Source organism: Macaca mulatta, chromosome 12, assembly GCF_049350105.2.
Source record: "Macaca mulatta isolate MMU2019108-1 chromosome 12, T2T-MMU8v2.0, whole genome shotgun sequence".
NCBI classification, from domain to species: Eukaryota; Metazoa; Chordata; class Mammalia; order Primates; family Cercopithecidae; genus Macaca; species Macaca mulatta.
Window position 1 is genome coordinate 134649866 of NC_133417.1, and position 13340 is coordinate 134663205.

A 13340-nucleotide genomic window follows, 5' to 3' on the forward strand; every position below is an offset into this window, starting at 1 on the left:
CAGATTCAAAATGTGCAACAAACTCCAAGCAGGATAAACACAAGAAAATCACACACACACACATATCACAGTGCAGAAGTCAAAGCAACTGCATCTTGGATGCTGATCCACCATGTTGGCTTCTGATTAACCTCAGTTCCAGGAACATCTGTAAGGATTCCAGTGTATGTACTGTTCCTTGTACAAGAAAAGATACTTACCATAAATCCTGCCCTTTGGTCAAAACAACTTTGATGTTATTGTACTTTGATTGTCCTGCACATCCCTTCTGAACTACCTCTCCTCTGTGGATCACAAGCCCTGGGTCCACAGGGTAATGGTGTGGGTGTGCGGATCCACTATCTTGTTTCCCCACTACCCAAGACACAGACAGGCTTCTCTTCATAAGTCCCTATGAAACATTTCTTTCTGATAAACTGAATATGTCAGCCGAGATCTTTCTTTAGCCTCTCTGCTTCCTCAGACTTTGGGGGCAGGTTTGCAGAGGACTGCAGGAGCTGAGAGACCAAGAAATGGGCAAAGGGAATGAAGCATCTGTGTGGGTAATCCCAGGTGGCAGCCACTTCTATGTGGAGTGGTGTGGCTCACCTTTTAGATGCTTGTGTGTGGGTACAGGGATACCCCAAAATGCTGGTGTGTTTAGAGTGACTTTTAAGTGAGAGCCATCTGTCGCACTGCAGTAAGGAAGGATGGCGAGCAGCCACTGCTCTAACATGGCCACTTCTGTGGCCATTGAGGACAGGAGCCCATCTAGCAGCAAAAGCAAAGTAAAACGGCTTGAGGGGGAGTTAAAATTAGAAAAGAGTTTCTAAAGAGCTCTATTGTCAAAAGTACAGCTTTATTGTTTTAAGGTCTCTATTCTCTCTCTGTAAAACTTCTCAGTCAAATGAATTCTGTTTTCTCCATTTACATCTGTCTCTCCCTCCCTCCTCTTGCTACCCTCGATGCCACATGAGGAACCTACAAAAAGGAACTTCTGACAGTCTGGGATCCCTTGGAGACAGAAAATACTCCTCTTCGCGAGAGGTACCTCTATTTTTCTTTATGGAACCGCAAGAGTTATAAGCAGACAGATTCCTCCTGGGTCTAAAACATGGCTCCCTTTTGTATTGTGTTACCTAACCTGTTTGGCTTTTAGGAGTCCCAGAGTTTACTTTGTACCATGAGAGGACTTGCCCTTGCTGTGTGTAATAACTGGCAGTCACAGGTAAGAGATACAGTCTTAGAGGTGGTTGACGGCACTTGGCAGAAAATGATTATTACTACAGGGGGATACTCATTTCTTTGGGAATTTACATAAGAAAACTGTGGTTTGAGTACCTAAAGGCTACAGAAAAATGCCGTACTGTGGGATAAGACACCCTTTGGGGGATGGGCTGATCGCAGAGTGGGCTGATCAGCCTTGGGTTGCCCATCAGCCTCGGCGGAATGTTCTTGCAGTGAGGTGCACCGTGGAAGCATTGCACTATCCAGTCCTGTGGTGTTTCCCTCTTTTGGGGGACCCAGGATTCAGTGTAAAATGGGATCCTTGGTTTTGAGGGATCTAAACATTCTGCCTTTTTGCTGTACCTGCTCAAGTGTTCAGCCCTACAAACTGCATGCTTTAAAGGGCTCCACCCTGGGCCTGGTGCAGTGGCTCACACCTGTAATCCCAGCACTTTGGGAAGTTGAGGCGGGCGGATCACCTGAGGTACGGAGTTCGAGACCAGCCTGGCCAACATAGTAAAACCACATCTCTACTAAAACTACAAAAAATTAGCTGCGTGGTGGCACACCTGTAATCCCAGTTACTTGGGAGGCTGAGGGAGGAGAATCACTTGAACCCGAGAGGCGGAGTCTGCAGTGAGCAGAGATGGTGCCATTGCACTCCAGCCTAGGTGACAGAGCAAGACTCTGTCTCAAAAAAAAAAAACAAAAACAAAAAACAGGTTCTACCCTAAAGCCAATAATCTAGATAAGAAACAAACTAAGTGAAAAAGAAAACAGTTTTCCTGGCAATCTTGTTTTCAGATAACAATGGCAGTCTAAGTTCCCTGTCTTTGAGATGTAAATTTCCTACCTTGTTTCACCTAAGAGTCATGTCTTTGGAAATGATTAACCCTCTAAACAGGGGACAGAAACTGAAAACTGGCAAAAGAAAAATCTTATAAATCTATAAGATCTGCTTCTGTGTGTCTGTATGTCTATATTTTAAATGTGCCATGTATATGTGATATATCCCTACCAAAATATATAAAAGAGCTCTAATTAATGGGCTTAAAGTAAGTGCTTCAGACAAATATTTTATCAAGAAGATAGAAACCAACTCAAATGTCTTTTAGTTTTACATGATTTTAGTAATCTTTGGTAAATAAAACTAGTTTCAAGATTTCTTTCAGTAACTTAAGAGTTAAAGATTTAAAATACTAGTTAATATGGAAAAGTAGTATCATTAGTTTAGAGGTTATTTAAAGTTTGTTTCAAAGTGAAGGGAAAAAAATGACATAGGTAAAATTAAGTGGACAGAAACAGAAAGAACAAAAGGGTGGGGAATGAGAAATTTTTGATTCCACGGTGGTCACGTGGTCACCACCTACGGTATGGAGCCCAGGTGTGCTGTACTCAGTTGATAAAGGTAAAAGTTACCAATAGAACTTAGGAATTTAACTCTGGGGAAGGTGGTTTACTGGATGCGTAAGAAAATGCAGACTAACAAGGAAAAAGTGAAATATTAAACCTCTTGGTAATGGTTATCTATAATAGCTAAAATAAAAGTAAAAGAGAGTGATGGTTGGGCCTTGAGGCTGAACCAAGCTCAGATGTGGGTCTGTCTGAGCATAGGTCACTAGCCTCAAAGGGGAAAATTATGTCAGGGCAACAAAAAGTACCTCTGAGACTCTGGATACCAAGAGGGTAGTCAATGTGAGGCAAGGGCAAAACCAAGTAACCACTGAAATCAGAAGGTCTAGTGTGAAGGAATTGTGCCATTTTGTAGGTAGGATTATTAGCTTCCTCAGACTTTGGGGGTGGGTTTGCATAGACCTGTCCACTGTGGAACAAACAGGCACATCACAATCAACTTGCTAAAACTTAGTAATGAAAACTCCTAAAAACAGCCAGAGTGAGAGTTCTGGTTTTGGAAAGATGAACCAGATACATTTTCCCTATCCCTCCCACCAAGGACAAGTAAAAACCCTAGACATTGTACACAAAATAAACATAAGAAAATTCCAAGAAGTTGAGAGAAAGAGACAGACCGGCTAGTAATCTCAGGACCCAAGGAACAACACAATTGTGAGCTCTCTGAGTTTTCTTTTGGCCTCATATATTCCAGATTAGGTGCTGGAGAAGGCAACAACCGGGAAATGTCAAAAGATGCAAAAAACAAAACTCCCACAAAAGCCTGTTCTCTGTAACCAAAGAATCAATATAGGGGCAGCCTAGCAAGACAAAAAAATTATAGATAATAACTGTTCCGCTCCAGCCAAACACTACAAAAAAACAAAAAACAAAAAACTGGAAGTCCCCTCACCCATGCCACCAAAGGCCAAGTGGAGAGCATGGACTTCCACCCTCCAAAGCACCTCAATCACCCAACTATAACAGAATGCACAATCTTTTCAAGTACCCACAAAACATATGCCAATATAAACCATATTCTGGGCTATGAAACAACCTCAACAAATTTCGGAGAGTTGAAATCGTAGAGTGTTCTCTTACCATAATTAAATCAAACTAGATATCTCTGCTAAAAAGTAAGAGGAAAACCTCAAAACACTTGAAAAATAAACAATGTGCTTATAATTAATCTATGGATCAAAGAGGAAATCTAAAGGGACATTAAAAATAAAAATTAAATTGACTGAAAATGAAAATACAACATAAACTTTGTGGGATACAGCCAAAGCAGTGCTGAGGGGGAAATTTATAGCACTAAAATGCATGCATTAGCTGTGAGAAAAAGCCTAAATCAATACTCTAAGATCTCACTCAAAGAACCTAAAAAGAAAGAACAAAAGCAAATTAAGCCCAAAGCAAAAAGAAGGAAGAAAATAATAGACATAAGAGAAGAAATCAATGAAATTGAAAACAGAAAAACAATAGAGAAAATGAATGCAACAAAAAGCTATTTATTAAAAAGATTAACACAATTGACAAAATTCTAGCAAGATTGACAAAGGAAAAAAGAGAAAGACACAAATTACCAACATCACAAATACAGCAGAAAATATCACTAAAGACTGCAGATGTCAAAAGGATAATATAGAAATACTATATTACAACTCCACAGGTAAATTTAACAACTTAAAAAAATGTACTACTTCCTCAGAAAAAAATCACAACTCATCAAATATAAAATAGATGATTTAAATACTTTTATAACTATTAAGAAAATTGAATATATAACTTTAAAACTCCCCAAAAAGAAATCTCAGGTGCAGATACTTTCACTGGTAAATTCTATTAACTATTTAAAGAAGAATGAATAGCAATTTGATACAATCGGTTGCAGAAAATCGAATACAAAAGAACACTTCCCAACTTATTTCAAGAAGCTAGTTTTACGTCAATACCAAAACTAGGCAAATACATAATAATTTTTTTTAAAAAAGAAAGAAAATTATTTTGTGTCTATGTTCATGGAAAATACTTGTTTCTCACAAAACACAAAATAGTTTTTTTTCTTTTTTAAAACAAATACTTGTTTCTCATGAATATAGACATAAAAAATCTGAAGCAAAATATTAGAAAATATTACAAAATAGAATTCAGCAAAGTACTATATAAAATGAATTATACACTATGACCAGGTGGTATATTCCAGGCATGCAAGACTAATTCAATATTTGAAAATCAACCAAGTATATTAACAAGCTGAAGAAAAAAATCACATGATCATATCAACCCATACAGAAAAAGCATTTGACAAAATTCAATACCCATTTATGGTTAAAGTTATCAGCAAACTAGGAATAGAGAGGAACTGCCTCAATTTGATAAAGAGCATCTAAAAAACACTACAGCTGACATTATCATTAATGGTGAAAGACTGAATGCTTTTCCCCTAATGCTGAAAACAAAGCAAAGATGTCTGTTCTTACTGAACCTCGTGGTAGAAGTTCTGGCTAGTGAGACAAGACAAAAAATAAAATGTATACCTATCAGAATGGAAGAAATAAAGCTGTCACTCTTTTCTGATGGCATAATTATTAGAAAATCCCAAGAAATCCACAAAAAAAAAAATCTCCTAAAACTAGTAAGTTCAGCAAGGTCACTGGATACAATTTAAACATACAAAAGTAAATTATATTTCTATATACTAGCAATGAACAATTCTATTTACAATCACTAAAAATACACCACACACACACACACATACGCACGCATATATACATACATACTTGGATACTTTATAGGGAAAAAATGTTGATGAAAGAAATCAAAGAATATCTAAATAAGTGGAGAGTCACACTGATATTGATATACTGGTTTATTGATATACTGGTTTATTGTAATTGATATACTGTAATTGATATACTGGTTTATTGTTTTATGAAATTGATATACTGGTTTATTGTAATTCCTTAGCAAAATCTTTTGTAGGTATAGACAAGATTATTGTAAAATTTATATGAAAAGGCTAAGGAACTAGAATAGTTATAACAATTTTGGAAAAAAATAAGGTGATAGGAATTATTCTGCCCAATTTCAATAGTTATTATGAAACTACAGTTGTTATTACAATCAATGAAAAAGAAGAGCCCAAAATAGACCTATATAATATGGCCAACTGATTCTTGATGAAAGTTCAAAAGCAATTCAATGAAGAAAAGAAGAAAAGATAGCCTTTTCAGCTAATGATGCTTGAAAAATTATACTTACATAAGCAAATGTAAATAAAAGAGCCTCCTCTAGTTGGAAGATCTCAGGAAAGAATGCAAACTGTGAGAAAAGATTCTAACTATATTACGAATGTATGGAACAACCTCACTAAGGGGCCCGGGGAGGAGCTGACCTAAGTGACTTTGGAAATGGGTAGCATCAATAAGACTAAATGCAAAATAAGTGGTACATAAACACAATACTCTAGTTCATAAGGTTATTTCCTACAAGGCTATAAGTTAACAATTCTGATACTGCTATACCTGGATACTGAAACTGAACAATTAAGTAAATAAATGATGGATGATGAAAGGCAGTATTTGGTGGTTGATGTGAAGGGTTTACAAATAAGCAAGGGGAGAAGGCTAGAACCATTCATGCTGTAATAAACTAGAGTTGGAGACATCACTGTGAATTCATGTTTAGCTTAATATAGACAAAGATGACTACATCATGCAATATTTATGGATAAGTACATGTCCATGGGTTAGTATACACATGTACTTCCTCGCTTTGTCAGCTGAGAGGACCTAAAAGCAATGACATCCCAATAGAAACAAGCACAGCTTAGTACCCAAATCTTGGTTTTAATACTATTCTCCAATTATAAAACCAGAGATCCTTAGAGAAATGAATGACTGTAGAACTGGAGCAGGAAATACACAAGATGAGGCTGAAGCATCTTGCAGTGCCAGAAGGTATATATATTTTAAAAAGCAAAACAAAAAATTAGCCACAAAACAAAAAATTAACCACATTAATGGGGATGTGTCAAAGAGGTACAGGAGCCAACTGAAAGAACTCCCAATGGCCAAAGCTGGAACATTTTAAACAACAAAATAAATTTTAAAAGTATTGGATTATAACCTAAAGTATAAAATAAATATCCTGAACCCATAAATAAATGACTAAATAAATACACAAATGGGGGAGAATAAACAAATCTTTCATCCAGAAGAATTGCAAATAATTCATGTAGCTACTTTACCCTCAAAGAGCGAGAGCATAACTCCTCTCTTGATAAGTGTGGACTACACAACACTTTCTTTGGAAGGAAGTCACTTCCTCCCAAATAGTTAAGTATGGAAAAGGGGAGAAAGAGTAACATTATGATAGAGAAACTTGACAAACACTACCGCAGCTAAGTGATCAACATCAACGTCAATGATCACAAATCTCATTGACAGTAATGTAGCCTTGATGTGATGTGATAGGATTAGAAAATGGACAAAAGACAGAAAGAAACATTTCTTCAGAGGATATGCAGATATCAAATAAGCACATGAAAAGATGCTCGACATCATTTATCATTAGGGAAATTCAAACTGAAACCCCAATAAGCCATCATTTTACCCCTATCAGAATGGGCCAAATAAAAAATAGTGACAACACCAAATGCTGGCAAGGATGTAGAGAAACTGAATCAGTCAGACATTGTTGGTGGGAATATAAAATGCATAAGCCACTCTGGAAACACTTTGGCTATTTTTATAAAACTAAGCATGCAACTACCATATGACCCAGCAATTGAATTTCTGGGCAATTGTCCCAGAAAAATGAAAATTTATGTTCACACATAAACCTATATATGACAGTTTACACCACCTTTTTTATAATAGCTCAAAACTGAAAACAATCCAGATTCTTTTCAACAAGGGACTGGTTAAACAAACTCTGGGACATCCATACTTTGGAATACCGCTCAGCAATAAAAAGAGAGAACTATTGACCCAAAATAACCTGGATGCATCTCCAAAGAATCATGCTGAGTGGGAAAAAAAAAAATCAATCTCAAAAGGCTACACACTATATGATTCCATTTATGCAATATTCTTGAAATTACAAAATTACAAGAATGCAAAATACACTAGTAGTTTCCAGGAATTAAAGACAGTTGTGGCACAAGGGAAAAGGGTATTGCTATAAAAGGGCAAATGAGGAGTTCCTGTGGTGATGAAAATGCTCTGTATCTTGACTATATCCACATCAGTATCCTTTCATAACTAGTATCCTGGTTATGAAATTGTACTGCAGTTTTACAATATGTTATCATTGGAGAAAACTGGGTGAAGGTTACACTGGATCTCTCTCTCTTACTACTTGCAACTGCAGGTAAAGCTTCAATAATCTCAAAACTAAAATTTTGAAAAACTATCCAGAGAAAAATAGACCCGTATATAATCAATTGTTTTCTAACAAATGTGGCAATGAAATCCAATGGGAAGAAGATTGTATTACCAATAAGATGCTGGACTAACTGAATGTTTACATGGGAAAAATATTTTCCATCCTTAAGTCACACCATACACAAAAATTAACTCAAAACAGACTCTATACCTAAACTTAAAAGTAGACCTATTGTAAAAACATTTGAGAAGAAAACATTGGATAAAATTTCACCATATTGAAGTAGACAAAGATTTCTTACAATACCAGAAAAGCACAAACCATAAAAGAAAAAAATTGATAAATTAGACCAATTACCAAAATTGAAAACTTTACTCCCCAAAAGATACCATTAAAAAAATACATGGATGAGCAAAATGTATACCTGACAAAGCACTTGTATCCAGCATATATAAAGAACTCTTTGAAATCAATAGTATGACAAATAACCAAAATTTTTTAAATGAGCAAATTATTTGAAAAGATAATTCACAAGTAAAGACATATGAAGAGCAAGCAACCACATGAAAGATGCTGAGCATCAAAGAAATTGAAATGAAAATGTCAATGAAATTAAAGCACTGATGGTATTTTACCATAAAAATGACCTAGAAATTGTAATATTCTACTGTGAACTGAAAGACAAATATCAAAAAATAGTTGAGTTAAAAGACAGAGAGAAAGATACAGTAACATCATTCCACCTTTAATAATGCACAAGAATTTCCTGCTCTGGTGAGAAAGGAATGGGTCACTTGTGTCCCAGCTGTTCAAATGACAATGTCAATGGGCTTGGAAGAATCTTTGGCTTCCCTGTTGAAGTACAGTAACCTCATGTCCAGTCTATGGTTTCAGGTAAAAAATAAAGCAGGTCCTGGAGAATTCATGTTGCATCAGGGGATCTTTCCTTCCATCCACTGGTCCTCAGCCAGATAATTCCAAGGGGGCAGAATTGCAAAGCTTCAGAGACAAGAGTGGTCCCAAAGGAAGACAGTAACTGAAGGGTGGACAGGACCTAGGCCAGGACAGTGAGCCTTATGGAGAGAGCTGTGTAGAAGGAATGAAATGCTTGAAGAGCAGGGAGGCTCTCTGTTCAGATGACTGGAGGAAGCGTATTTTCAACCAGAAGCCTAAATTCAGCAAGAGAGGACAGAGTCCCCCACATACGACACCCTAGACTTCATCTGATGGCCTAAGAAAGCCACTTTAATATGTAAATATGACATTGTATTATCTAATTGTATAGCAATGATTTGCCCGATTCACTCCACTCAGTCAGGCAGAGAGTTTTTGAACACTCAGTAGCTGGCCAAGTGTAACTTCTGCTAAACCTCAGATACTATGAAAGAGTATTTGATTCTAAGGTAGCTCAACCTCAAGAGCAGACGCACCATACTCCTTGTATGGAAGCAGTTAATGTTTTATCAGCCTCTCCTGGAACCTAGTTCTCAGGATACAATAGGTTCTCTTTAAGGAAAAAGGTGGTTTTATGATCAAATAGATTTGAAAGATAAAAGCAAATGTGATTCTTTACTGTAAGACCTCTGAGAACCTTGAGCACACAGACATCCTTTATGAATCTGCACGTGGGATGTATCATGTCCCACATTTACTTGGCCACAGAACACTTTTTTCCATGGAGCATCTCCTGGGACCAGTTTTCTGTTAAATACATTAACAGCACAACCCCTGAATGACTTTAGGAACTATTCTATGGTCCTTTGTAGGCTGAAAAACTACCAGGACTGAATAGAATAGACCACTTGTTTTCAAAAACCAGTTAGAGTGATGTTTAAACCTACTTCAGTGAGACCCACTGCGCCCTGAGATCAGGGTGGGTCTCATGAAAAAATGCCTAGGGGTAGGATTGCTGGTGGGGTATATATGGGTATGGTGGGGTTAGGGTAAAGGGATAAGCAGAGGGGGGCTGAGAGGCAAGAGATGGAGGAAAGGGACCTTACTGAGAAGAGCCTGACATGGTATGTTCAGGTATGCAGCAGGCAGAGGGGCCCAGGACAAGGCTGGAAAGGCTGGATGGGGCCAGACCCCTCAGGTCTTAAAGATTATGTTAAGGACTTTGATCTTTTTCTTAAGGACAATAAAATGCCAATAGGTGATTTTAGGTAAAGAGTGATAAGATTAGATGATCATGCATAAGATCTCTACAGTATGAAAAATGGACTAGGAGTCAGGGGGAATAGGTGTGAAGAGACCAACCAGATAGAAGGGCTTGAACTGGCCCAGGCTGGAGGTGAAGGCAGCATGGTGCTGACTCTGCAAAGAAGTGAAAAGATCTAAGAAGTTTTTAGGAGTCCTTGGTAGTTGGATGGAGGTAAGAGGGAAAAGGAGGAAGGTATATTAGTCTGTCCTCACACTGCTATAAGGATACTACCCAAGACTGGGTAATTTAGAAAGGAAAGAGATTTAATTGACTCACAGTTCTGCGTGGCTGGGGAGGCCTCAGAAAACTTACAATCATGGCAGAAGGCACCTCTTCACATGGCGGCATGAGAGAGAATGTGAGCCAGCAGGGGAAATGTCAGCTACTTATAAAACCATCAGATCTCATGAGAACTCACTCACTATCATGAGAACAGCATGAAGGAAACTGTCCCCACGATCTAATTACCTCCACCTGGTCTCTCCCTTGACATGTGGGGATTATGGGGATTATAATTCAAGATGAGATTTAGGTGGAAACACAAAGGTTAACCATATCAGAAGGTATCAAAATGGTTACCCAGTTTCTGGCCAGAATGAGTGGGAGTGATGGTAATGCCATTTGATGAGCTACAGATATTTAAAGATGGAAAGGAGAAGAAGATCTGAGTTTGGGGTGTCTTTGAGATATTCAAGAGTATATGTGGAGTAGATAGTTGGAGTTTTGCTAAATATTCTGGAGAAAACATGACATTTTCTCATAAAATACTGAAGTAAATTTCAAAAACATTAGAGACTTAAATGCATAAAATTAATTCATACATGATTAGCATAATGGAGGAGAATATTTCTAAAATCTTGATATATAGAATCTTTCTAGCACGAAACAAGAAAAGAAACCAAGACCTCAATATGTAATTAAGTAAAACTAAAATATAACATGTGGAAAACAAAATGCTTTGTCCACATTTAAAAGGCAAATGACGGGGGAAAAGTATGTGTAACCTATGGCAGATAAAATGTTATATACTTAAAATAAAGGGCTATTTCAAATCAAGAAGAGTAAAGATTAGCAGGAATGGTCTTGTAAAAAATCAGACAAAGGATATGAATAGAGAGTTCATAAAGGAAGAAACACAACCAGAAACATAGTGTTCAACCTTACTATAAGTCTAAGATCTACAAATTTAAGCAACACTAAAATGGTGTGTTTGACCATTAGAATGACAATTTTCATATTTGTGTCAAGACAAGGAAATAAATGCCCCTGTGCACTTTTGAAGTAAATATCAGTTCAATGTTTGTTTTTTGTCTCCTCTTAGCAAGTAGTATCGAAATATGTGCGTATTCTCCCGGACTCTGGGGTTCTATTTCTGCAAAATTATACTAAAAATAATAAGATAAATACACAAAGTTGTATATACAAGAAGATTCCTTGTAATATTGTTTATAATGGGGAAAAGTTCTCAACTGCCCAAAAGTTGAATTGTGGATGGAACTTTTAAAATATCATAATATCATATAATGGACTACAGGGCAGCCAGTAAAAATAAAACAGAAGCTATTCCTTGATGTAAAAACACATTTATGATGTACATATATTTTTAAGTGAAAAGTAAATTATAAAATAGTGTGAACAGTATGACTCCTTTTATATTCAAATATATATTCATATACACTATAGCTATATATTACACACACATAGACCTTCAGGAAAGTCTCTGGATATCAGAATGTATCAAAATCTTAATAACAGTGATCTCTTAGCAGAGCAGTTTTTAGTGGTGGGATTTTTTTTCCATAGTCGTATCTTTTCTAATTTTTCTTCTATGCTTTTTATTACTCATGGGATAAGAATATCTGGGAAAAAAAAACCCAGAATGGTTCCCTAATATTATTTTTGCCTCCACTGGTGAGTATAAATGTCTGCGTGTGTTTATAAGCAAAACAAAGCCATCTGTGAATCATTTTTGGAGTGAGCCCACTTCTCAGTCCCAAGAAAAGCCAAAAGGAAAACACAGGCTGTGACACTGATAAATAGAAGGAAAATCAGAAGTTGCTATTCCTACACTTTGGCTTTTGTCACCTTCTCAAGAGCACAAATGAGGCTCCCCTGGGATGGCTTAGGGACCCAGGCTCTGTGAAATTCTCCAGGGCTTGGGAGGTGGCCACAGTGGCTTAGCACGGGAGAGGTGAACACAGCAAGATGCTCTCCAGCCAATGATAACATATGTTTTTCTTTGGCTTCAGAGCCCACCTTCTTCTGTGGGCACTTGATATGTCATCCTCTTCCAATTTGCAATCCAGAGTGACCCTTAGGCTTTTGTTGGTTGAGCAAAACTCTAAAAACATAGACTTTGTCTTACTCTCTACGTTTCAAGATCCCTGGGTTCTGTTAGAAAAGCAGGAGATGGAACATTTTCTCTCCAGTGGTTTAGTTTCTTTTATCTGTACTTTCTCTGCCTACGTGTCCCAAAGCCTGGGGAATAGAAAGTTAAAAGCCTGAAAGATAAATTAATCAATAACAAATGTTTTCTAAGTCTCCAAAAGAATCTGATGAACATTTGAGAGACTACCCTCAGCACATACACGTACAAACCACATTTCACATCTGTTTTTGGAGATTCACAAAGTCCTTAAAGCTCATGAGGGGGTGACTTTGAAGAAGGACCCCAAGTTAGGCTGGAACCCCCAATCTAGAAGTAGCTCCTCCTGCTCGGTGTTCAGTGGCCACCAATGTTTCTGGAGAAGCCAGTCCTGCCCCCGCCAATCTCACCTCCCATCCCACTTTCCCCTGACACTTTCATATCTTGCAATGAAAATAAATATGGCAGCTGAAAGTAGCATCTACTGAAGACACACCCCTTCCTTCTTTCCATCTTCTGATTTTCATTAACCCATCACCTTTTTCAAGTGTTCATGTAATGGCTCATTTCTCATGTTTCATAGTCCTAGCCTGGGAAATGCACAGTAATGACAGTCTTTGTAAGTCTAGACGCCAAACGACCATCTCAGAAAAGCCACATTTAATGAGGCTCACACAATGGGTTGTTTTAAAATAGATCTTCATCCGAGCCATGCCTCCTTAGATTTTGTAATGGTGTTTATATTTTGCAATATTTTATTCATGATGGGATTTGGGTTTTTTTAAC

General features: G+C 37.3%; 1 protein-coding gene across 1 annotated transcript in view; it reads right to left on the reverse strand.

The window, feature by feature from the left end:
- The window catches only part of DNER (delta/notch like EGF repeat containing), a 363927-nt gene that overhangs the window by 36782 nt on the left and 313805 nt on the right, over positions 1–13340 (reverse strand). The window lies entirely within an intron of this gene.